The sequence below is a fragment of the Heteronotia binoei genome, chromosome 19, assembly GCF_032191835.1.
Source record: "Heteronotia binoei isolate CCM8104 ecotype False Entrance Well chromosome 19, APGP_CSIRO_Hbin_v1, whole genome shotgun sequence".
NCBI classification, from domain to species: domain Eukaryota; kingdom Metazoa; phylum Chordata; class Lepidosauria; order Squamata; family Gekkonidae; genus Heteronotia; species Heteronotia binoei.
The window spans coordinates 43957598-43980013 of NC_083241.1; the positions used below are offsets into that span (position 1 = coordinate 43957598).

The 22416-nt window shown below is 48.2% G+C and overlaps 1 protein-coding gene across 1 annotated transcript in view; it reads right to left on the reverse strand.

The window, feature by feature from the left end:
* ENTREP2 (endosomal transmembrane epsin interactor 2) overlaps positions 1-22416 on the reverse strand; it is a 277123-nt gene that overhangs the window by 228089 nt on the left and 26618 nt on the right. The window lies entirely within an intron of this gene.

Genomic DNA, 22416 nt, shown 5'->3' on the forward strand with positions numbered 1-22416 from the left:
TGATGGGGGAGAGAGTGTGGCTCAGTGGTAGAGCATCTGCTTGGCACACAGATGGCCCCAGGTTCAATCCCTGACATCTCCAACTGAAAGGACCAGGCAGGAGGTGATGTGAAAGACCCCCACCTTAGACCCTGGAGAGCCAGTCTGAGTAGACAATACTGATCTTGATAGACCAATGGGTCTGATTTAGTATAAGGCAGCTTCATGAGTTCATGTATTCTAGAAGAGAAGCCCTAGCTCAGTGGGCAGAGCATCTGCTTGGCATGCAGAAGGTCCCTGGTTCAATCCCCGGCATCTTCAGTTAAAAAGGACCAGGCAGGAGGTGATGGGAAAGACCTCCGCCTGAGACCCTGGAGAGCCGGCTGCCAGTCTGAGTAGACAAACTGACTGAGATGGACCGAGGCAGCCTCACATATTTCTGCGTTCGACGTCTGACATGAAAAGAGGAATAGGGCAAAACTTCACATTTGATCTCAGGATGAGAGCTGTGGACAGTAGAAGGTAGAAGCCTGGTCGCCAGGAGGCCTGAGGACAAAACTTAGTCGTCTCTCCCCGCCACCCCCCCAATCAGTGCATCTGCTTCTAGAAAGAATGGCCCACTTCAGTGTGTTTCTCTTCACTCCTCAGTCCCCCCACTCTCCACATTCTAAGATGATGATGATATTGGATTTATATCCCGCCCTATATTCTGAATCTGAGTCTCAGAGCGGTCACAGTCTCCTTTTACCTTCCCCACCCCCCACAACAGACACACTGTGAGGCTGAGAGAACTCTCACAGCAGCTGCCTTTCAAGGACAACTCCTATGAGAGCCGTGGCTGACCAAAGGTCATTCCAGCAGCTGCAAGTGGAGGAGTGGGGAATCAAACCCGGTTCTCCCAGATAAGAGTCTGTGCACTTAACCACTGTACCAAACTGGCTGAGAAGTTCATGATTCTTTGTAGCCAAACCGATGTCATAAAAAGAACAACCTTAACTCAACTCTAATAAATAAGGATGTTTTGATAGATGAAAAAGCAGGTTTTCTTCTAGTCAGAAGTATTTGTTGACATTGGGTAGGAGGGTGGAAACAGCTCTATTCATTTTGTTTCCCAGGCCTGTTTTATTATTTCCACCCCCCTCTAGATTCTCCCAAGAGATAAACGCCGGGAAAACTGAAGAGATCTCAGATTCACAGATGCCACCTCTCTCCTCCAGATACGGTTTTGAGATCAGATAGGCTAACAGCACAGACCAATTCCCAAGGAATCTGCAGCGAAGTTCAAGGAGAGAGCTGATGTTCCAAAATATTGGCCTGGGAGGGGGGAGAACCAAACAACAGAAGACTGACGCAGCATACCCAGAGAAGGTGGGGGTGGGTAGAGGAGAGAGAAGGGACTTCTGAAAGCATGAAGCAACAAACAGCCAGTTTTAGAAAGTGCTTGGCATTTGCCAGCATTGGGTCCACCCTGATTGGAGAGATGGAGTCCCATCCTACCAAAGAGGAGTCTTATCTATCTTGCTTCTCCAAAATGCACCCCAAATCTCATGATAAACGTTAAAAAAGCCCTTTTGTGGCTCCTAAAACAGCAATCCAGTTCAACATTATTCCCTCTAGGTTGCCATCAGAGCACTGCTTCAATAGAAAAAATTAGCCCCATGATATTCCAGATTATGATCACATTATCTTCATTATGTCAATATTTTTTGGACTGAGTTGTTCCGAGGGAGGGAGGGAGGGAGGGAGGGAGGAAGGAAGGAAGGAAGGAAGGAAGGAAGGAAGGAAGGAAGGAAGGAAGGAAGGAAGGAAGGAAGGAAGGAAGGAGCTATCTTGCAAAGAGCAAAACACTAAGATTTGCCTTTGTAGGCAGTGGGTCGGTTTCCTCCTTCTCCAGATTTGGCCAGGCTGGTAACATCACAGTTTGCTTTCTTTTTATAGGCAGAACTTCAGCATAAGGGTATATTCTTGTTCTCTGCCTGCCTCTGGAGTTGGTGGAACAAAGCCCCTGCGCAGCTATTATTACTTCTTGTTGGGCTCCTTCTCAAACAAGATCAGACATCGCCTGCAGCCATCTTTTAAAATTCACAGGCAAGCTACAGAGGGCTGCTGCGAGAAATGTGAATTCTCAACCATCTGTCAGACTGTTTTTCCCTGTCCGGTTTCGATTCTACACCCCTTTTGCCCATGGAGGGTGGAAAATGTGTCTTCTGAAAGGAAATCCACTTTGTGGGGATGTTCCAAAGACCAGCTGCTCCAGACAAGGTGGGACTTCAGCAGAATATCAACAGCTTCCTGCTTCGGGTCACCAATGGATCTAAGGAGCTAATTTCCCTACCCTTAATGGCAATGCTGGGAGTTGAACCTGGGACCTTCTGCATGCCAAGCAGAGGCTCTGCTCCTGAGCCACGGCCCCTCCCCTGGTGAGAGCCAGTTTGGTGTGGTGGTTAAGTGCTCAGACTCTTATCTGGGAGAACGGGGTTTGATTCCCCACTCCTCCACTTGCAGCTGCTAGAATGGCCTTGGGTCAGCCAGAGCTCTCGTGGGAGTTGTCCTTGAAAGGGCAGCTGCTGTGAGAGCCCTCTCAGCCCCACCCACCTCACAGGGTGTCTGTTGTTGGGGGGTGGGGGAGGTTAAGGAGACTGTGAGCCGCTCTGAGACTCTGTCTGAAGCTGTGATCACACATGCTAAATAATGCAGTTTGAATTTACTTCCAATGCACTTTCAACCTGGATTTTGCCAGTTCACAAAGTAAAATCCAGTTGGGTAGCACAATGAGAGTGGATTGAAACTGCATTATTTTGCATGTGTGATTGCAGCCTAAGATTCAGAGTATAGGGTGCAATATAAACCCAATATCATCACCATCTTTTTCTTCCTCCTCCTCCTCCTCCTCACAGAGCCAGTGCAGGAATGGGGCCATTCTAACACCTCCTGAGAGGCGAAACAGGCCTGCACTCCCTTCCCTGCCTCACGTGGTGGCTCGTAGCTGATTTTGCAAAATGCTTTGTTGACGGGGAGGGGAGGCTTTACCCAGCATTGTTGACATGAGCAGAGGGCCTGGCTTCCTGTACCGAGCTGAGGGCGGCCCCTGTGCCTTCTTGTAATAAAAACATCTCAGCAAAAAAACCAAAAACCCAACAGCTCTGAGACCTGGGAGCCCCGCGGGGCCTCGCAGCCGTTAGGAGCATCTCTCACCGCTCTGCTCTGACGCATCCAGAAGGGAAAGCAAAAGAAGCCAATTTGTGTGTGCTCAGGAGGCCTGAAGGGTGCTGCAGGGTCTCTTGTCTGTCCAGAAGGTGCCTGGATGAAGACGGCTTGTTCGCTTGACCACTGCAGGGCAACGCAGAGAGAAGCCTGCTTGCCATTAGGGCCAGGAGCACGCAGGAGAATTCCGAGCAATGCACACAAGAAAAGGGCTTGTCGGAGTCCAGAAAGAGACGCTCAGGAGGTCCCAAGATGGAACAAGCTTCCTGCTCTATAGAATCAGGTGTCTTCTGCCAAGCTCCCGGTGGGAAGGAAAAGCAAACAGCTGCCGTGTCAACAAAAGCCTCAGCCCCGACGTCAACAAAATTACACACTCTATTATACAATTTGTTCAGAATGATTCAGAAAGTCTATCCACAACATGCTCTGCATGTACAAAAATAGCGCAAACAAGGAAACAAATCACAATGGCATAGAACAGAAGAGAGAATCCAAAAGCCTCCAAGGAGGTAGTAAGTCTTCCACAGTCGCACCCAGTCAACTTTCTTTAAGACGGATATCTTCGGTTCCAGAAAATTTCACGGAGAGGAACGGAAAGTAGAAAAACTCCACCAGACTTGGCTTCAGATTAACTCGGCTTCTCTCTCCGCTAACAGGCAATCCGGGATTCCACACCGCGTTTCGCTAGAGCTTTTTCCAAGCGACATCCAAGTTGAAATTTTTCAATGGACGAGAATTGTTCCTTAATCGAATGCTCGAGCCGCTGTACCCTTCCCAGCATCTGCTTCCCAGCTTTTCCTTTCTACCTCATCCGTGTTTGTTTCACTCGGTAGCCAATTTCCAGGTGTGGCCTGAAGATCTCCAGAAATCATAGCTGATCTCCGGACGACACAGATCCGTTCCCCAGGAGAAAACGGCTGCCTTGGTGGGTGGAGTCTATGGGGTTATCCCCCACTGAGGCCCCTCCCCTTCCTGATCCCCACCCTCCCCATGCTCCACCCCCCCCCAAAAAAAAATCTCCAAGAATTTTCCAATCTGGAATTGGCAAAGCTGGGGAAGTCATCAGGGGCAGTCAGAATTTGGGATAAAGACAAACTAGACAATCTTGCAAGCATCCCCCCTCTTGCCTTCACAGGATCACCATGCAAGTTCGTGGCCACCTTCTGAAAAAAGCAAGAAAAAGCTTTCTGGCCAAAGACAGGAAAGGCTGAGCCTACGCCAGTTAATTATTGTAAAAAAATTATTAAGTTTTTTTTTTAATTCAATCAAACATTATTGAAAGACTAAATACCAAAATATACCTAACTTGCTTCGTATAATTATTAAGTTTCTATTGATGGTTGTTTGTCACACTTCTTACGTGACTCTGGAACCTGCCCTGAGCCCGCTTGCAGGGAGGGCGGGACAGAAATTGAATTAATAAATAATAATAATAATAAAATAAAATAATTATGAGGAAAAACTGCAGTTCAAACTAAGATGAAGAAGACGATACCGGATTTATATCCTGCCCTATACTCTGAATCTCAAGAGTCTCAGAGCGGTCACAATCTCCTTTTTACCTCCCCCCACAACAACAAATATCCTGTGAGGTGAGTGGGGCTGAGAGGGCTCTCACAGCAACTGCCCTTTCAAGGACAACTCCTGCAAGAGCTATGGCCGAGCCCAGGCCATTCCAGCAGTTGCAAGTGCAGAAGTGGGGAATCAAACCCGGTTCTCCCAGATAAGACTCCGCACACTTAACCACTACACCAAACAAAGGTTGCTAAGTCCAATTCAAGAAATATCTGGGGACTTTGGGGCTGGAGCCAGGAGACTTTGGGGGTGGAGCCAGGAGCAAGGCTGTGACAAGCATAATTGGACTCCAAAGGGAGTTCTGGCCATCACATTTAAAGGGGCCCCACACTTAAAACGCCTTCCCTGCCTTGGAAATAATGAAGGATAGGGGCACCATCTTTGGGGGCTCATAGAATAGATAGATAGATGATAGATAGATGATAGATAGATAGATAGATAGATAGATAGATAGATAGATAGATAGATAGATAGATAGATAGATAGATAGATAGATGAATTTATTGTCATTGTTCTCAACAAAAAGAGAGCAACGAAATGAGGTGCTCTTCCACAAACATACCAACACATCAAACACACATATTCATAAACCATTTAAATACATCTAAAACCATTAAACCATTTAAACCATTTAAACCATTAAAACCATTTAAATACATCTAAAACGGATAAACATTCATAAAACCATTAAAACCATTTAAACCATTAAATAAACATTCATAAAACCATTAAAACCATTTAAACCATTAAATACATCTAAAACAGATAATCCTTCATAACCCTGCATTTAACCTAACCACAGCACTTGGATAGAAACTGTCCTTAAATCTGTTTGTCCTAGCCTTCAACACTCTATATCGTCTACCTGACGGTAAGATCTCAAAAAGCAAATGGCCCAGATGTGTATGGTCCCTTAGGATCATTTGTATCTTCCTTTTACATGCCATATTATACAGATCCACCAATGAGGGGAGAGAACATCCACAAATCTTTTGTGCTCTTCTCGTCACTCTTTGGAGCACCCTTCTCTCTGCTTCCGTGCAGCTCCCAAACCACGCGCAGAGGCAATAAGATAAAATGCTCTCAATGGAACTACGATAAAAGGACCCCCTGGTCCAATCCTTTTGAAACCTGGAGGGTGTTTTGAGGAGAGGCATCCGATGCTATGCTGAAAATTCAGTGCTTCTACCTCAAAAACCAGCAACCCCCCCAGCTCCTGATAACTTTGGATGAATTCTCCATTATTCCCTATGGGAATCGGTCTCCGTAGAGAATAACGGAGTGCCCTGCAGACATTTCCCTCCACTGCAGCTTTCTGATGACCCTGAAGTGGGGGGGGGGGGCCTTCATACTGGGGGATCCCCTGCCCCCTAGCTCAAACGTTTGGGACTGCTGCATTTGGCAGGCTTGCATGAGCGGGGCTGCAGCTGCCCCAGAACACTCCACTCTTGCACTAAAGGCCCTGACTCCAGGTTGGGGAATTCCTGGAAATTGGGGGGGGGGGGTGGAGACTGGAGCGGGTGAGGTTTGGGGAAAGGAGGAAGCTCGGCAGGATATAACGGCAGCCAGCCCACTCTCTACAGCAGCCGTTTCTTCCCAGGGAACTGATCTCTGTCGTCTAGTGAGGTTGGAACTCCAGGAGATCTCCAGGCCCTACCAGGAGGTTGGCAACACTATCCTGCACCACCCTGAGGGGTAATACATTTGCCCCGCGGGGGAGGAGGTTGGCTGCATGGGTCACGTTCCAGATCGAGCTGCGGCTGCTAATGCAATCTGTAGAACAGGGACGACCCAAGAGGAATACATCAAATTCTCTCCCCCTCTCTGTGTCTCAAACGAATTCCATCATAACGTCCTCTAAAAGCATTGGTTTATGCAGATCTTTTAAGGGCAGGGGGAAAAGCCATACCGTTTGCAAGCCCTCGGCTTATTCTTTAAGGTAAATCAATGCAAATATTGCGAGAAATCTATTCATTTTCTGGAAAAGCTTCTTTGCATAGAGCACAAGCCGACAGAGGCCCACCACGCTCTGGAATTCAATTACTGTTTTGCATGAAAATGTTTCTTCGGCTGCTCAGAAGGTATTACAACCCCCACCGTAACACACACAGTTGTATCAGGTCGATAAGCCGCCTTCTTCTGCCACCTGACAAACGGGAGGGGGGGGTCTACACAGGAAGTGGGAACAGGAAGAACAAACCCCACGGCACAACTGCTGCCTTTCCCTTTGCTTCTAGCTGTCTCAATCCTATGGTACATTTCCTGCATGAACTGTACAGCATTCCTCAATACTACCAACAGTAGGGCAGCCAGATAGATCGGGGCGGTGGCTCAGTGGAAGAGCATCTGCTTGGCATGCAGAAGGTCCCCGGTTCAATCCCTGGCATCTTCAAGATCAGGTTGAAGGTGATGGGAAAGACCTCCACCTGAGACCCTGGAGAACTGCTGCCAGTCTGAGTAGACAAGACTGACCTTGATAGACCAATAGCCTAAGGTAGTTTCATGTGTTCAGGCAAAAGGTCCCAGGTTCAAACCCCAGCATCTCCAGTTAAGGATCAGGTCATGGGTGATATGAAAGACCTCCACCTGAAAACCCTTCAGAGCTGCTGCCAGTTTGAGTAGACGACACTACCTGGATGGACCAAGGGATGGTCTGATTCAGTAGAAGGCAGCTTCATGGGTTCATGTGGTCTACTCAGACCAGGTGCTGGGAGCTCTGTGGTGGGATCATCCCAGCATGCTTTGCTTGCCACAGGGCCCCCTGATTTGGCTCAGAAATATGGAAAAGGGATTGAAAGGAGTTATTTGCCTTGTTGGTGGGAAAACTGTATGCAACACAAAAGCAGGTTAGACACATGCATGGAGGAGAGGCCCAGCAATGGCTACTGACGTTGGCAACAAAAGGAACCACAAAATACAGAAGCACTAAACCTCCACAGCCCAGTGCTAGGAGACAGCATCAGGAGAAGGCCTCAGCCAGTTTGGTGTAGTGGTTAAGCGTGCGGACTCTTATCTGGGAGAACAAGGTTTGATTCCCCACTCCTCCACTCGCAGGTGCTGGAATGGCTTTGGGTCAGCCATAGCTCTCGCAGAGTTGTCCATGAAAGGGCAGCTGCTGGGAGAGCTCTCTCAGCCCCACCTACCTCACAGGGTGTCTGTTGTAGGGGAGGAAGGGAAAGGAGATTGTGAGCCACTCTGAGAGTCAGAGTATAGGGGCGGGATATAAATCTGCGGTCTTCTATATGTCCTGTTTGTTGGCCCTTCAGGACAAATGGCCATTGGACTAGATGGACCGCTAATCTGATCCAGCAAAGCATCTCTCAGGGTGTGATGTCCTTATCGATGGTTCCCTCAATGAGGCAAATAGCAGAGTGGAGACCTTTGTGGCTACAAATTGGAGACCTTTGTGGCTACAAGTAAGGAGACCAGGATCCCAGCCTTGGTCTCGATCCTCCATCACCACTCAACAGCGTTCTATCCTGCCACTCTAGGATTCCCTTTAAACTCTATGATTTTTATCACAGAGTTTTTGGGGGATCCTAGAGTGCCCCATGATGTGATAAAGTCACTTCCAGTTCCATAGAGAAAAGTGGCATTGTGGAACACAGTTTGGGTTATATCTCTGGCCCACCCTGGTGAGAACCACCATGGTGTCATGGCTAAGAGCAGTGGACTTTAATCTGGAGAGAACCAAGTTCGATTCCCCACTTCTCTCCCATGTGAAGCCTGCTGGGGAACCTTGGGCTAAGTCACCGTTCTCTCCGAACTCTCTCAGCCCCAGCTGCCTCACAAGGTGCCTCTTGAGGGGAGAGGAAGGGAAGGGGATTTTAAGCTGCTCTGAGACTCCTTAAGTTAGAGAAAAGCAGTGTATAAAAACCAACTCTTCTTCTTCCTTGGGTTGCCAGCCACAGGGACACTAGACACAACACCAGCATCTCACGTAGCTTTTAAATTATCTGCTGCCTAGGCAGCCCTTGGAAGGGCAGAAAGGTGGGACAGAAATTCTGCAAATGAAAGAAGTCATGCGGAAGGAGGAAAAGATGAACAGGGGCCGTCCCAGCAGCAGAGTCCTGCACAGCCGCTATTTCCAAAGGAGGGAGCAAAAACACACAGGAGCTTTGAACACAGAATTCCCAAAAGCGTTCAAAGGAAATGCGAGGAAGCCAAGCAAGTCTGGCTGGCATCCACAGGGACTAGCAACATCCACAGCCGGCTGCCTCTGCTCTCTTGCTCCTGCTCCCCTCGAGCATACAAGCCCCATGGCCCTCCATCCATTAGCCTCCTCTCCACCCCAGCAGCAATTTCTAAGTTCAGAAAAAGCTCCCTCCTGGGCCCCCCCCCCCCGTGAGAGCTAATCCTGCATCTCTTCCCCCCCGGACCCACCCAGGGCGAAACACCAATATATCTTCTGCCTGTCTTTCCGCCTCTTTCCAAAATGACATCAGGGCACACAGTTGTGAGCACAGGAGCCAAGGGGCATTTTGGAGTCTGAGCAATCGCATTGCAACCAGCCAGAGTGGCATAGGATCCCTAGAATCTGGGAGATCTGGGTTCAGATTTCCACTTCTGCCACGGAAGCATCTAGAGCAGAGGTCCATCCGTGGCTATTAGCCACAGGATATTGTTGGAACTCTCTGTCTGGGGCAGTGATGCCCTGTATCCTGGGTGCTTGGGGAGGCACAGTGAGAGGGCTTTTAGTGTCCTGGCCCCACTGATGGACCTCCTGAGGGCACCTGGCTTTTTTTGGCCACTGTGTGACACAGAGTGTTGGACTGGATGGGCCACTGGCCTGATCCAACATGGCTTCTCTTATATTCTTCTGTCTGGGGCAGTGATGCTCTGTATTCTTGGTGCTTGGGGGCACAGTGGAAGGGCTTCTAGTGTCCTGGCCCCACTGATGGACTTCCTGATGGCACCTGGGTTTTTGGCCACTGTGTGACACAGAGTGTTGGACTGGATCCAACATGACTTCTCTTACGTTCCTAAGCTTGCTGGGAGACTTTGAGCCAGCCACACGCTCTCAGCCTAACCTACTTCACAAGACTGTCATGAGGATAAAATGGAGGGAAGGAGAATGATGTAAACTGCTTTGAACCCAACTGGAGAGAAAGGCAGGGTATACATTAGATAGACAGACAGACAGACAGAGAGGGGGGGCTTTTTTTGAGCAGAAACGCACAGGAACTGGCAGAGACTGACCAAGAGAGAGATCTTGGGGTCGTGGTAGATAGTCGTGGTAGATAACTCACTGAAAATGTTAAGACAGTGTGCGTTTGCAATAAAAAAGGCCAATGCCATGCTGGGAATTATTAGGAAGGGAATTGAAAACAAATCAGCCAGTATCATCATGCCCCTGTATAAATCGATGGTGCGGTCTCATTTGGAGTACTGTGTGCAGTTCTGGTCGCCGCACCTCAAAAGGGATATTATAGCATTGGAGAAAGTCCAGAAAAGGGCAACTAGAATGATTAAAGGGCTGGAACACTTTCCCTATGAAGAAAGGTTGAAACGCTTAGGGCTCTTTAGCTTGGAGAAACGTCGACTGTAGGGTGACATGATAGAGGTTTACAAGATAATGCATGGGATGGGAAAAGTAGAGAAAGAAGTACTTTTCTCCCTTTCTCACAATACAAGAACTCGTGGGCATTCGATGAAATTGCTGAGCAGAAAGGTTAAAACAGATAAAAGGAAGTACTTCTTCACCCAAAGGGTGATTAACATGTGGAATTCACTGCCACAGGAGGTGGTGGCGACCACAAGCATAGCCACCTTCAAGAGGGGGTTAGATAAAAATATGGAGCAGAGGTCCATCAGTGGCTATTAGTCACAATGTGTTCGTGCATGTGTGTGTGTGTATATATATATATTTGGCCATGTGTGACACAGAATGTTCGACTGGATGGGCCATTGGCCTGATCTAACATGGCTTCTCTTATGTTCTTAGGAACGCAGTTCTGGCTGGTTTGACAGCAGGGGGTGTGATCTAATATGCAAATGAGTTCCTGCATTTTTTTCTACAAAAAAGCTCTGTGTGAAACATTGGTGATGTTATGGGGGTGGCCTAATATACAAATGAGTTCCTGCTGGACTTTTTCTATAAAAGCCCTGGATAGATAGATAGATATATAAGCCCATGAGCAGAACACCAAAAGAGGGAATTAAAATCCAACACCTCACTCTCCTTGGCCAATTAGCATTTCTACATTCAATTTCTGTTTGAACTGAGATATTTATGACAACAATTACAGACTTAATTGCTGCATTTTAAACACATTGGCGCAAACGATGTCGTCGTAATTTCTACGGTGCCAGCAACCGCAAGGACTGTCGTTATTTCCCACCCCGAATTCTGCACATGCAGCTCAGTTTTGTGAAGCTGAACTCCACGTTCAGCGCTTACCCCACCCCCTAGTTGTGCAATGCACTCTCCCCACATAATCCTCTCGGAACTGGCTTATTTCCCTCTCAGAACTGGCTTATTTCCCACCTCAACCTTTCATTTAAAACAAATAAAAAAGGAAGGGGCGTCTGCAGTGATCAGCTACCAGAATACCCTGCCTTTAAAACAGCCACAATTCAACTCCCATGAGGCCAGCTGCCCTCCCTTCTCGGAAACAAGCAAACTGACTCCAGTTATATGTAAAAAAAAAAAAAATGTTTTATACATTTTAAGAAAAAGTCGCAGAAATCAATAAGGCGCAAGGCGGCCAGCCCTTTCTTGCTCGAAGTATCTTATTTCATAAGTGAGATAATCCCCTCCCTTTAGCAGGAAGATACAGATGTCTGTCCTAGACTGGCCACAAGACAAGGTTTAATGATCGGCTGCATCTAATCCCTCTGGATTGTTTCATTGATCCGTACGCCAGCCAGGAGGTGAAATAAAAAAGCAGCAGCAGCAATCGTCGTCTGCTCAAACAATTACAGGGCTTTCTAGAATGGTATCGCTTCACTCTGCTCTGGTAAGACCTCACCTGGAGTATTGTGTTCAGTTTTGGGCACCACATTTTTAAGAAGGATATAGACAAGCTGGAACGGGTCCAGAGGAGGGTGACAAAGATGGTGAGGGGTCTGGAGACCAAGTCCTATGAGGAAAGGTTGAAGGAGCTGGGGATGTTTAGCCTAGAGAGGAGGCGGCTGAGAGGTGATTGGATCAGCATCTTCATGTCCTTGAAGGGCTGTCCTATAGAGGATGGTGTGGAATTGTTTTCTGTGGCCCCAGAAGGTAAGACCAGAACCATTGGGTTGAAATTACGGTAAATCAAAAGAGTTTCTGGCTCAACATTAGGAAGAACTTCCAGACCGTTAGAGTGATTCCTCAGTGGAACAGGCTTCCTCCTCGGGAGGTGGTGAGCTCTCCTTCTGTGGAGGTTTTTCAACAGAGGCTAGATGGCCATCTGACAGCAATGCAGATCCTGTGAATTTAGGGGGAGGGGTTTGTGAGTTTCCTGCACTGTGTGTGTGGGGGGGCTGGACTAGATGGCCCTGGAGGTCCCTTCCAGCTCTATGATGAAACATCACATTGGCAAATAAGAGCTTTCTCCGCAGCCTGGTTTCCATCCTTCACGATAAAAAGGTAAAGGTCGTCCCCTATGCAAGCACCGAGTCGTTACCATGGGGTGACATCACATCAGGACATTTTCTTGGCAGACTTTTTGTGGGGCGGTTTGCTGTCGCCTTCCCCAGTCACCTACACTTTCCCCCGAGCAAGCTGGGTACTCCTTTTACAGACCTCGGAAGGATGGAAGGCTGAGTCAAGCTTGAGCCGGTTACCTGAACCCAGCTTCCGCCAGGATTGAACTCAGGTCGTGAGCAGAGCTTGGATTGCTGTACTGCAGCTCTTCCACTCTGCGCCACGGGGCTCTATCCTTCAGGGTGCAGAGAGACATATATTCAGGCCCAGCTCTGCTCTCAACAGTACAGGAAAGAAGCATCGTATGGAGGATGGGTGCCGCACCCTGCTATGCCCACGGGGATGCAAATGAGATTTCCAACCATTTACATACATCCCATGCTAATTCAACCCAGGTTTTCTGAATCTGTTAATTTTATATTCTGCTATTGGTTTTTAACTTTGTACCACTTGGCATTCCAAACCCTACCAGCTGTATGTGGCTCTGCTTACTGCACCTCATTCCTCGTCTGAAGAAGTGTGCATGCACGCGAAAGCTGGCGTTCCGAATAAAACCACGTTGGTCTTAAAGGAGCAACCGACGCCTAGTGTGTTCTACTACTTCAGACCAACATGGCTGCCTATTTGGATCTACATACATTGATTTTGTCACCGAGGCGCTGAGCATCGTGTCTAATGACAGCTAAAGTGGTAATACAAGCATGGCAAATGTACCTTGACCTGGACGGTCCAGGTTAGCCCAATCTCATCAGATATCAGAAGCTAAGCAGGGTTGGATCCTGTTGAGCATTTGGATGGGAGAGCACCAAGGAAGTCCAGGGTTGCTACGCAGAGGCAGGCAATGGGAAACCACCTCTGTTCATGTGCCTTGATGTGGATTGCACAGGTTAGCCTGACCTCATCAGATTTGATAAGCTAAGCAGGGCCAGCCCTGGTGGGTACGTGGATGGGAACCCACCAAGGAAGTCCAGGGTTGCTCTGCAGAGGCAGGCAATGGGAAACCACCTCTGTGGGTCCCTTGCCTTGACATGGATGGCCCAGCCTAGCCTAATCTCACCAGATCTTGGAAGCTAAGCAGGCTCGGCCCTGGTTCAGACTTGGATGGGAGACCCCCAAGGAAGTCCAGGGTTGCTACGCAGAGGCAAGCAACGGCAAACCGCCTTTGAACGTCTCCTGCCTTGAAAACCCTGTGGGAATGCCAGAAATGTTAGCTGCTCTGAGCCCGTAAGGGGAGGGCGGGATACAAATCTAATGAAATAAAATAATAAATTAAAAGGTTGTGATTTGACAGCCCTTTCCCCCACTACCATCCCAGATGTTGGCCACGCAGGCATGGTACCCAGCTTTGGGTGACCCGTCCTGTCCAAATCTATGCTTTTATTTATTTGTTTGATCTTAGAAACCACTTATTAATTCCCCCCCCCCCGCCTGCCCCCCAGAGAGAGTTTCCCAGAGGGTAATCCCAAGAACGCAACCGCCGGATAATACTCCATTAAGCAACCTCATCCTTTACATTGTAACTGAAGGCTCACATAAAAGCCTTTTATTGTTTTTTTTCTAAGCGCCTTGTCAAAATGTCAGGCAAGCACTAAGTGCTGGGTGAAACGCTTGAGAAATTTGACAAGAACACTTATTAACCATGATATCTTAAATAGCCCGTATTCAAAACAAGGCAAATATTTGCAAAACGCAAGCCCCAAAATCGGATTATTACAAAACGATCGCCTGTGCTTTCATTAGGTTGTCTCCGGAGTGTTTTTTTTTTTCATTATCCGCGTGTGAATTTTGATACAGTCGAAATAGGTAACAGTCCTGTTTTGTTGCAGAGAGTAATTAACTCAGACGCCCAAATTTTATTGCAGCATAAGCTTTCAAGAAACACAGCTTTCTTCGTCAGATGCATCTGATGAAGACAGCTGTCTTCCTTGAAAGGTTATGCTACAATAAAATGTGTTAGTCTTAAAGGCGAAGAAGAAGAAATTGGATTTACAATCCACCTTTCACTACCCGAAGGAATCTCAGAGCAGTTTTACAAATCATCCAGTCTCAGAGCAGTTTACAAATCTCCTTTCCCTTCCTCTCCCCACAACAAACACCCTGTGAGGCAGGTGGGGCTGAGAGAGCTCTGACAGAAACTGCTCTTGAGAGGACCAGCTCTGCAAGAACTGTGACTGATTTGAGGTCACATCGGCAGGTGCAAGTGGAGGAGTGGGGAATCAAATCCAGTTCTTGAAGATAAGAGTCCCTGCACTTCACCACTACACCAAACTGGTGCTACCGGATTCTTTACTAGTGTGCACGTGTGCATGCCTAGAAGTCATGGTTGACTTCTGGCACTCCCTCCTGGGGCTTGAACAAGAATAATAAGAAAGAAGAAGAAGAAGAAGTCAGATTTATATCTCGCCCTGTACTCTGAATCTCAAGAGTCTCAGAGCGGCTCACAATCTCCTTTACCTTCCTCCCCCAACAGAAACCGTGTGAGGTGGGTGGGGCTGAGAGAGCTCTCACAGCAGCTGCCCTTTCAAGGACAAACTCTGTGAGAGCAATGGCTGACCCAAGGCCATTCCAGCAGCTGCAAGTGGAGGAGTGGGGAATCCAACCCGGTTCTCCCAGATAAGAGAGCTATGGCTGACCCAAGGCCATTCCAGCAGCTGCAAGTGGAGGAGTGGGGAATCAAACCCGGTTCTCCCAGATAAGAGAGCTACGGCTGACCCAAGGCCATTCCAGCAGCTGTAAGTGGAGGAGTGGGGAATCAAACCCGGTTCTCCCAGATAAGAGTCCGCGCACTTAACCACTACACCAAACTGGCTCTCAGAGAGGTGCCTTGTTATTACCTGCCTCTGTGTCCAGGCCCTGGTATTTCTTGGAGGTGTCTCATCGAAGTACTCGCCAGGTCCGACCCTGCTTAGCTTCTGATGAGATCAGGTTAGGCTGAGCCATTCAGATCAAGGCTAAATCGTGTTGGTCTCTAAGGTGCAGCCAGACTCAAATCTAGCCGGCGAAAGAGGAAAATGCTGGAGACAGACACGTCTTCGAGAACACTTCATTCTACGAATCACAGCGGGGAAAGTCTGAGAGCAGGAGCTGCTACTTCAAGAGTAAGTCAGTGCAACACTGCAGGGACTGATGACTGATGGCACTGTCCCGCCAGACTCCCCTAGAGCTACCAGAAACACGCTGCTCCTTAACTACGTTGAAACCGCACAGGGCCCTCCCGAGCCTGAACGGTGAAGTGTATGAAAATTACACACCTCCTTGTAACATCTGCACACCTGAATTACATGCTGGTTCTCTGCCAGACCTAATAATCATTCTGGTTCAGAGCATCCGCTGCACGGTCCCAAGCGGCAGCCACTGCCGCCTCTCTGAGTCAAGCCGCACCGGAACCTGTACGATACCCTCACGCAGAGTTTCACCGCAAACCCAGCATCACAGTTCCAGGAGGCAAGATCGGGGAAGGCTTCGGCCTCTGTCTCAGTTGGCGTTCCAGGATATTGGACCAGGGTATTCAGACGGGATATTGGACCAGATGGACCCTCACTGGTCCAGTCCAGCAGGGCTCATCTTACATTCATGAAATTCAGCAAGATAATATCCGGAAAGCACCCTGAATCCTGAAGACACTATGTGATTATTATTAATATTAATAGCCTGTTTGGCGTAGTGGTTAAGTGTGCAGAGGACTCTTATCTGGGAGAACCAGGCTTGATTCCCCACTCCTCCACTTGTAGCTGCTGCAACGGCCTTGGGTCAGCCATAGCTTCTGTAGGAGTTGTCCTTGAATGGGCAGCTGCTGTAGGAACTCTCTCAGCCCCACCTACCTCACAGGGTGTCTGTTGTGGGGAGAGGGGAGGTAAAGGAGATTGTGACCACTTTGAGACCCTGAGAATAGGGCGGGATATAAATCCCATATCATCATCATCGGGAGTTAAATACAATAAAAAAAGATGTGTGAAAAAGATCTAGGGGTCTTAGTGGATCATACACTGAACATGATTCAACAGTGTGATGCGGTGATTAAAAGGGCAAATGCAGTTTGGGGCTGTATCAACATAACTATAGTATCCCGATCACATGAAGTGATGGTATAGCTTTACTCTGCTCTGGTAAGACCTCACATGGAGTGTTGTGTATAGCTTTGGCCACCACATTTTAAGAAGGATATAGACAAGCTGGAAGGGGTCCAGAGGAAGGCGACGAAGATGGTGAGGGGTCTGGAGACCAAGTCCTACGAAGAAAGGTTGAAGGAGCTGGAGATGTTTAGCCTGGAGAGGAGGCAGCTGAGAGGTGATAGGATAACCATCTTCAAGTACTTGAATTTGAAAAAAACCCAGGTGCCATCAGGAGGTCCACCAGTGGGGCTAGAAGCCCTCCCACTGTGCCCCCACCCCCCAAGCACCAAGAATACAGTAGCCTGGTTTCTTCTGGGCACAAGTGGAGATTGTCTCTTTTGTACAGCTCCCGTTTGTTCCAAAAAGCATCCCAGTGCCTAATAAACTTAAACCCTTCTTCCCTACACCATCATCTCATCCACACATTGAGACTTCTAATTTGTGCCTGTGTCTCCGGCCCTGCACGAGAAACAGGTAGCATTTCTGAAAAGGCTACCTTGGAGGTCCTGGCCTTCTGCTGTCTAGCAGCCTACATTTTTCTTCCAGGACCTCACAACTGCATTTCCCCACACTGTTGGTACCAACATGCACCATGACCACAGGCTCCTCCCCAGCACTGTCTATCAGCCTATCTACAGCACGCATAATGTCCATTACCTTCGCACCAGGCAGGCAAGTCACCATACTCTCTCTACCACGTGCATAACTTCATACTTCTCTATTGTGTCCCTCCTGAGTTGTCTCTTTTCTAAACTGTAAAGTCGCAGACTCTTCAGCCTTTCTTCCTAGGGAAGGTGTGGTCTAACCTTTTCCCATCCTTTCCCCAGCTCTGCAGTGTCCCTTTTGAGATACGGTGGCCAGAAAGGCCCAGCATTCCAAACGAGGACAGTCTCATCCAGGAGCAAAGCAATAAGACCATGAGCTTTTTGTTCTCTGTCGACACAAGAAGCGCTTTGGCTTGGAAGTGGCAACGCAGCTGGGCAAAAGAGAACCCGCCAGCCGTCTCCCCACTGTGCCAGCCTGCTCCCTGTTGGCCAAGAGACTCCAAATCTATGCAGGAATGGAGAAAGAGGTCTACCGAGTCTTACGAGGAACTGTGTCTGGTGTGAGCATGAATAGCTGCACGCCAAAATAAGAAGCGGAAATTGAGACGGCTTTGTGTCTTCTAAGAAACTTGGCACCCGCAGAGTGCAGAAAAAAACAACCCACAGAACTTTCTTTTCATGTTCCTAATTTTTAAATCTTTAGTCACTTCTGGCAGCTTGAGTGGCTGGTCCTTTCTAAGCGGTTCTCTTCCTCTCGACAAAAGCAGAACTTGTCAAACGTGTCGATTAGCCAACATCAGGGGATCCATCTGTCCTGCCGCCGTCTCATCTCTGCGGTTCTCCCCCCAAGAGACTGCCGTTTAAGGCAAAGCCAGTCCATCCATCTCCGAGACATTCTAATTAGCGTGTTTATCGAGAAATCTGACTGAAAACGGCAGGGGCAGCAAGCAAGACTGCACGGCACAGACATCCTCACCTGGATGGGATCGGGCACGATAATTATTTGCCTAGCCCTGTGGGGAGGCTTCGCATTTTGCAAGCAAGAAAAGAGAAGAGAGAGAGAGAGAGACGCACACAGGCTGTGGGGGAAATATCTTTGGAGAATCTGAGATTTATTTTATTGGCTTCCTTCATACCCCCCACCTTTCTCCCCGATTGTGACCCAAGATGGCTTCCAATATTCTCTTCTCCTCCATTTTATCCTCAAAACAACCCTGTGAGGTAGGCGGAGGTGAGAGTGTGGGACCGGCCCAAGGTCACTCCGCGAGTTTCCATGGCAGAGCAGGGATTCAAACCGGAGTCTCCTGGATTCTAGTCCAGCAGTCTTTAACCATTACGCCAGGCTGTCTCTCTAACTTGACTTCTGCTCCACACCCAGAAGATAGCAAAATTTTAAAAAAAGAAAACCTCAAGGATTCCCGGCAAATTGGCCTGGAGAAAAATTGCTGCCCGGTCCCAAAGGGGTACCAGCCTCTGTCACCAATAGCAATTAAAAACAAGGATGTCAAAATCATTTGTTATGAGGGCCAGATCTGACATTAATGAGATCTTGCAAAGGAAGCTCTGGCTCTTTCCTTCCTTCCCCAGGGGACCAGGAGGGGACGGAACCTCAGCCAACAGAAGGAAGAGAGGCTTGGCTCAGTAGCTCTGCTGTGTGATTGCCTGGCAAAGCAAACTATCCCTCCCCTCCTTCCTCTCCAAAGGAGGAGCCTCAGTCAATGGAGAAAATAGATTTCCTCTGTAGCTACTGTGTGATTGAGCAAGCCTGGCAAAGATAGATAGATAGATAGATAGATAGATAGATAGATAGATAGATAGATAGATAGATAGATAGATAGATAGATAGATGATAGATAGATGATAGATAGATGATAGATAGATAGATAGATAGATAGATAGATAGATAGATAGATAGATAGATAGATAGATAGATGATAGATAGATAGATGATAGATAGATAGATGATAGATAGATAGATAGATGATAGATAGATAGATAGATAGATAGATAGATAGATAGATAGATAGACAGACAGACAGACAGACAGACAGACAGACAGACAGACAGACAGACAGACAGACAGACAGACAGATAGATAGATAGATAGATAGATAGATAGATAGATAGATAGATAGATAGATAGATAGATAGATAGATAGATAGATAGATAAATTTATTGTCATTGTTCTCAACAAAAAGAGAGCAACGAAATGAGGTGCTCTTCCACAAACATACCAACACATCAAACACACATATTCATAAACCATTTAAACTACATCTAAAACCATTTAAATACATCTAAAACAGATAATCCTTCATAACCCTGCATTTAACCTAACCACAGCACTTGGATAGAAACTGTCCTTAAATCTGTTTGTCCTAACCTTCAACACTCTATACACACAAAGCAAGCTCTCCCTCCCCCCTTCTTCTCCAAGGGAGGAGCCTCAGCCAATGGAGAAAATAGAGGCTTTCCTCCGTAGCTGCTGTGCAATTGAGGAGGAGAAGAAGGAGACTGGATTTATACTCCGCACTTTACTACCCAAAGGAGTCTCAGAGTGGCTTACAATGGCCTTTCCCTTCTCCTGCCTACATCCAGACACCCTGTGAAGTAGGTGGGGCTGAGAGAGCTCTGACAGAACTGCTCTTGAGAGGAACAGAGAGAGAACTCTTGCGAGAACTTGTGGCTGACCCAAGGTCACTCCAGCAGTTGCATATGAAGGAGTGTGGGAATCAAACACAGTTCTCCCAGATAAGAATCCATGCACTTCACCACTGCACCAAACTGACACATATATATATGCAACTATATATATCAACTAATGCATGATGTGGAAGATTCTATTTCCAGAGTCAGATCTCAGTCTCCAAAAACACAAAAGAGAACAATGGAAATGGTGGGAATGGAGCGTAGGGAGGAGTGCCTCATAAGCCCTCTAGCCAAGGCTTCACGGCCCTCTTTTTGGTGTCACCCCACAGTTCGGGAAAGGCTGCCCCAGAGACTACAGGGAAACGGTCCATGCAGGGCTCAAAGAAGCTACAACCAGCTATCTCCGGCACTGGCAGCAAATATTGCTGCTTTCAATTAGGGGAGATGCATTCCCATGGGCGAGCTGCCCCTGATAATAACTGGGCAGCCACATTCTGAACCAGCCGACATTTCTGGGCTGTCTCCATGGCCGCCCCATTAAAGAGTGCATTAGAGTAGCCCAAGGATTTTAAAAAGCAGAGATTTCCATGGCCAGGCAAGCTGAACTGAAACAAGAGGAGAGTCAAAAACAACAATATATATAAAGGCAAAGGCAGTCCCCTGTGCAAGCACCAGTCGTTTCCGACTCTGGGGTGACGTTGCTTTCACAACATTTTCACGGCAGAATTTTTACAGGGTGGTTTGCCGTTTCCTTCCCCGGTCATCTACACTTTCCCCCCAGCAAGCTGGGGACTCATTTGACCGACCTCAGAAGCATGGAAGGCTGAGTCAACCTGAGCCGGCTACCTGAAACCAGCTTCCGCCGGGATCGAACTCAAGTCGTGAGCAGAGAGTTCAGACTGCAGTACTGCAGCTTTACCATTCCGCGCCATGGGGCTCTGAGACACACACACACAGAGCTGGTGAGGGTACTTTGGGTTATCACAGTTAAGGGTGACATGACAGCACTATAGACGATCCCCTCTCTGAAAGATCCATCAGAAAACATATCAGGATAGCTTAATCTAAGCACTCAATGTCTGGACAGCTTCTGCCTTCCTAGCAATGAATCCACTTCTCCAGAGAGGCCCTGGAGGGAGCATGGAAGAGCCATGCCTTGGGAACCCAAGACCCTGGAGGCCCTGTTTGCATGCAGAAGGTCTTACGTTCAGTCTCTGGCATCGCCCACTCAAGGATGGAAGAAACCGATACAACCCTACCTGAGGCCTTACTGCACCCCTGTCAGGTAGACGGACGCATTACTCAGCTAGATTTGGTCTCCCTATAAATCTGGGGTCCCCAGGTTTTATGAGTCTGCAGGCCCCCTGGGAATTCTGGCACACTGTGGAAGGTGCAGTTACAAAATGGCTGCTGTAGGAGCTGGAGCCCGCCCCAATATGTCCCGGCTACAACCAGGATTTCCCAGCTACAACCTGGGGGCTGGCAACTCTACAAGCAGGCCAAAGAAGAAACTGAATCATGATAATTTATATCAGTTTTGGGCACCACATTTTAAGAAGGATCTAGACAAGCTGGAACGGGTCCAGAGGAGGGAGACGAAGATGGTGAGGGATCTGGAGACCAAGTCCTATGAGGAAAGGTTGAAGGAGCTGGAGATGTTTAGCCTGGAGAGGAGGTGGCTGAGAAGTGATAGGATCACCATCTTCAAGTCCTTGAAGGGTTGTCCTATAAAGGATGGTGTGGAGTTGTTTTCTGTGGCCCCAGAAAATAGGGCCAAAACCAATGGGTTGAAATTAAATCAAAAGAGTTTCCGGCTCAACATTAGGAAGAACTTCCTGACTGTTAGAGCGGTTCCTCAGTGGAACAGGCTTCCTCCTCGGGAGGTGGTGGGCTCTCCTTCCTTGGAGGTTTTTCAACAGGGACTAGATGGCCGTCTGACAGCAATGAAGATCCTGTGAATTTAGGGGGAGGTGTTTGTGAGTGTCCTGCATTGTGCAGGGGTTGGACTGGATGACCCTGGAGGTCCCTGCCAACTCTAGGATTCTATTAGGAAGAACTTCCTGACCGTTAGAGCGGTTCCTCAGTGGAACAGGCTTCCTCCTCGGGAGGTGGTGGGCTCTCCTCCCTTGGAGGTTTTTCAACAGAGGCTAGATGGCCATCGGACAGCAATGAGGATCCTGTGAATTTAGGGGGAGGGGTTTGTGAGTTTCCTGCATTGTGCAGGGGGTTGGACTGGATGACCCTGGAGGTCCCTTCCAACTCTACGATTCTATGATTAGGAAGAACTTCCTGACCGTTAGAGCGATTCCTCAGTGGAACAGGCTTCCTCCTCGGGAGGTGGTGGGCTCTCCTTCCTTGGAGGTTTTTAAGCAGAGGCTAGATGGCCACCTGTCAGCAATGAGGATCCTGTGAATTTAGGGGGAGGGGTTTGTGTGTTTCCTGCATTGTGCAGGGGTTTGGACTAGATGACTCTAGAGGTCCCTTCCAACTCTTATGATTCTATGAATGGTTCAAGAAAGCCTTTTGGGGGGGGGGGAACTGGGGGCTCCTGAGCCACGTTCTGGCCCCCCGTGGGTTTCTGGATGAGTGCCGGTGGAAACGCTAAGCCTTGCAAATAAGAGCAAGGGGCTGTCAACGTCTGGGGCTCCGGGAAGTTTGCCAGACCCTTTGAATATTCAGTCGGCTGCGTTAAGATTCCAAAATACATCTCCCCCACAAACT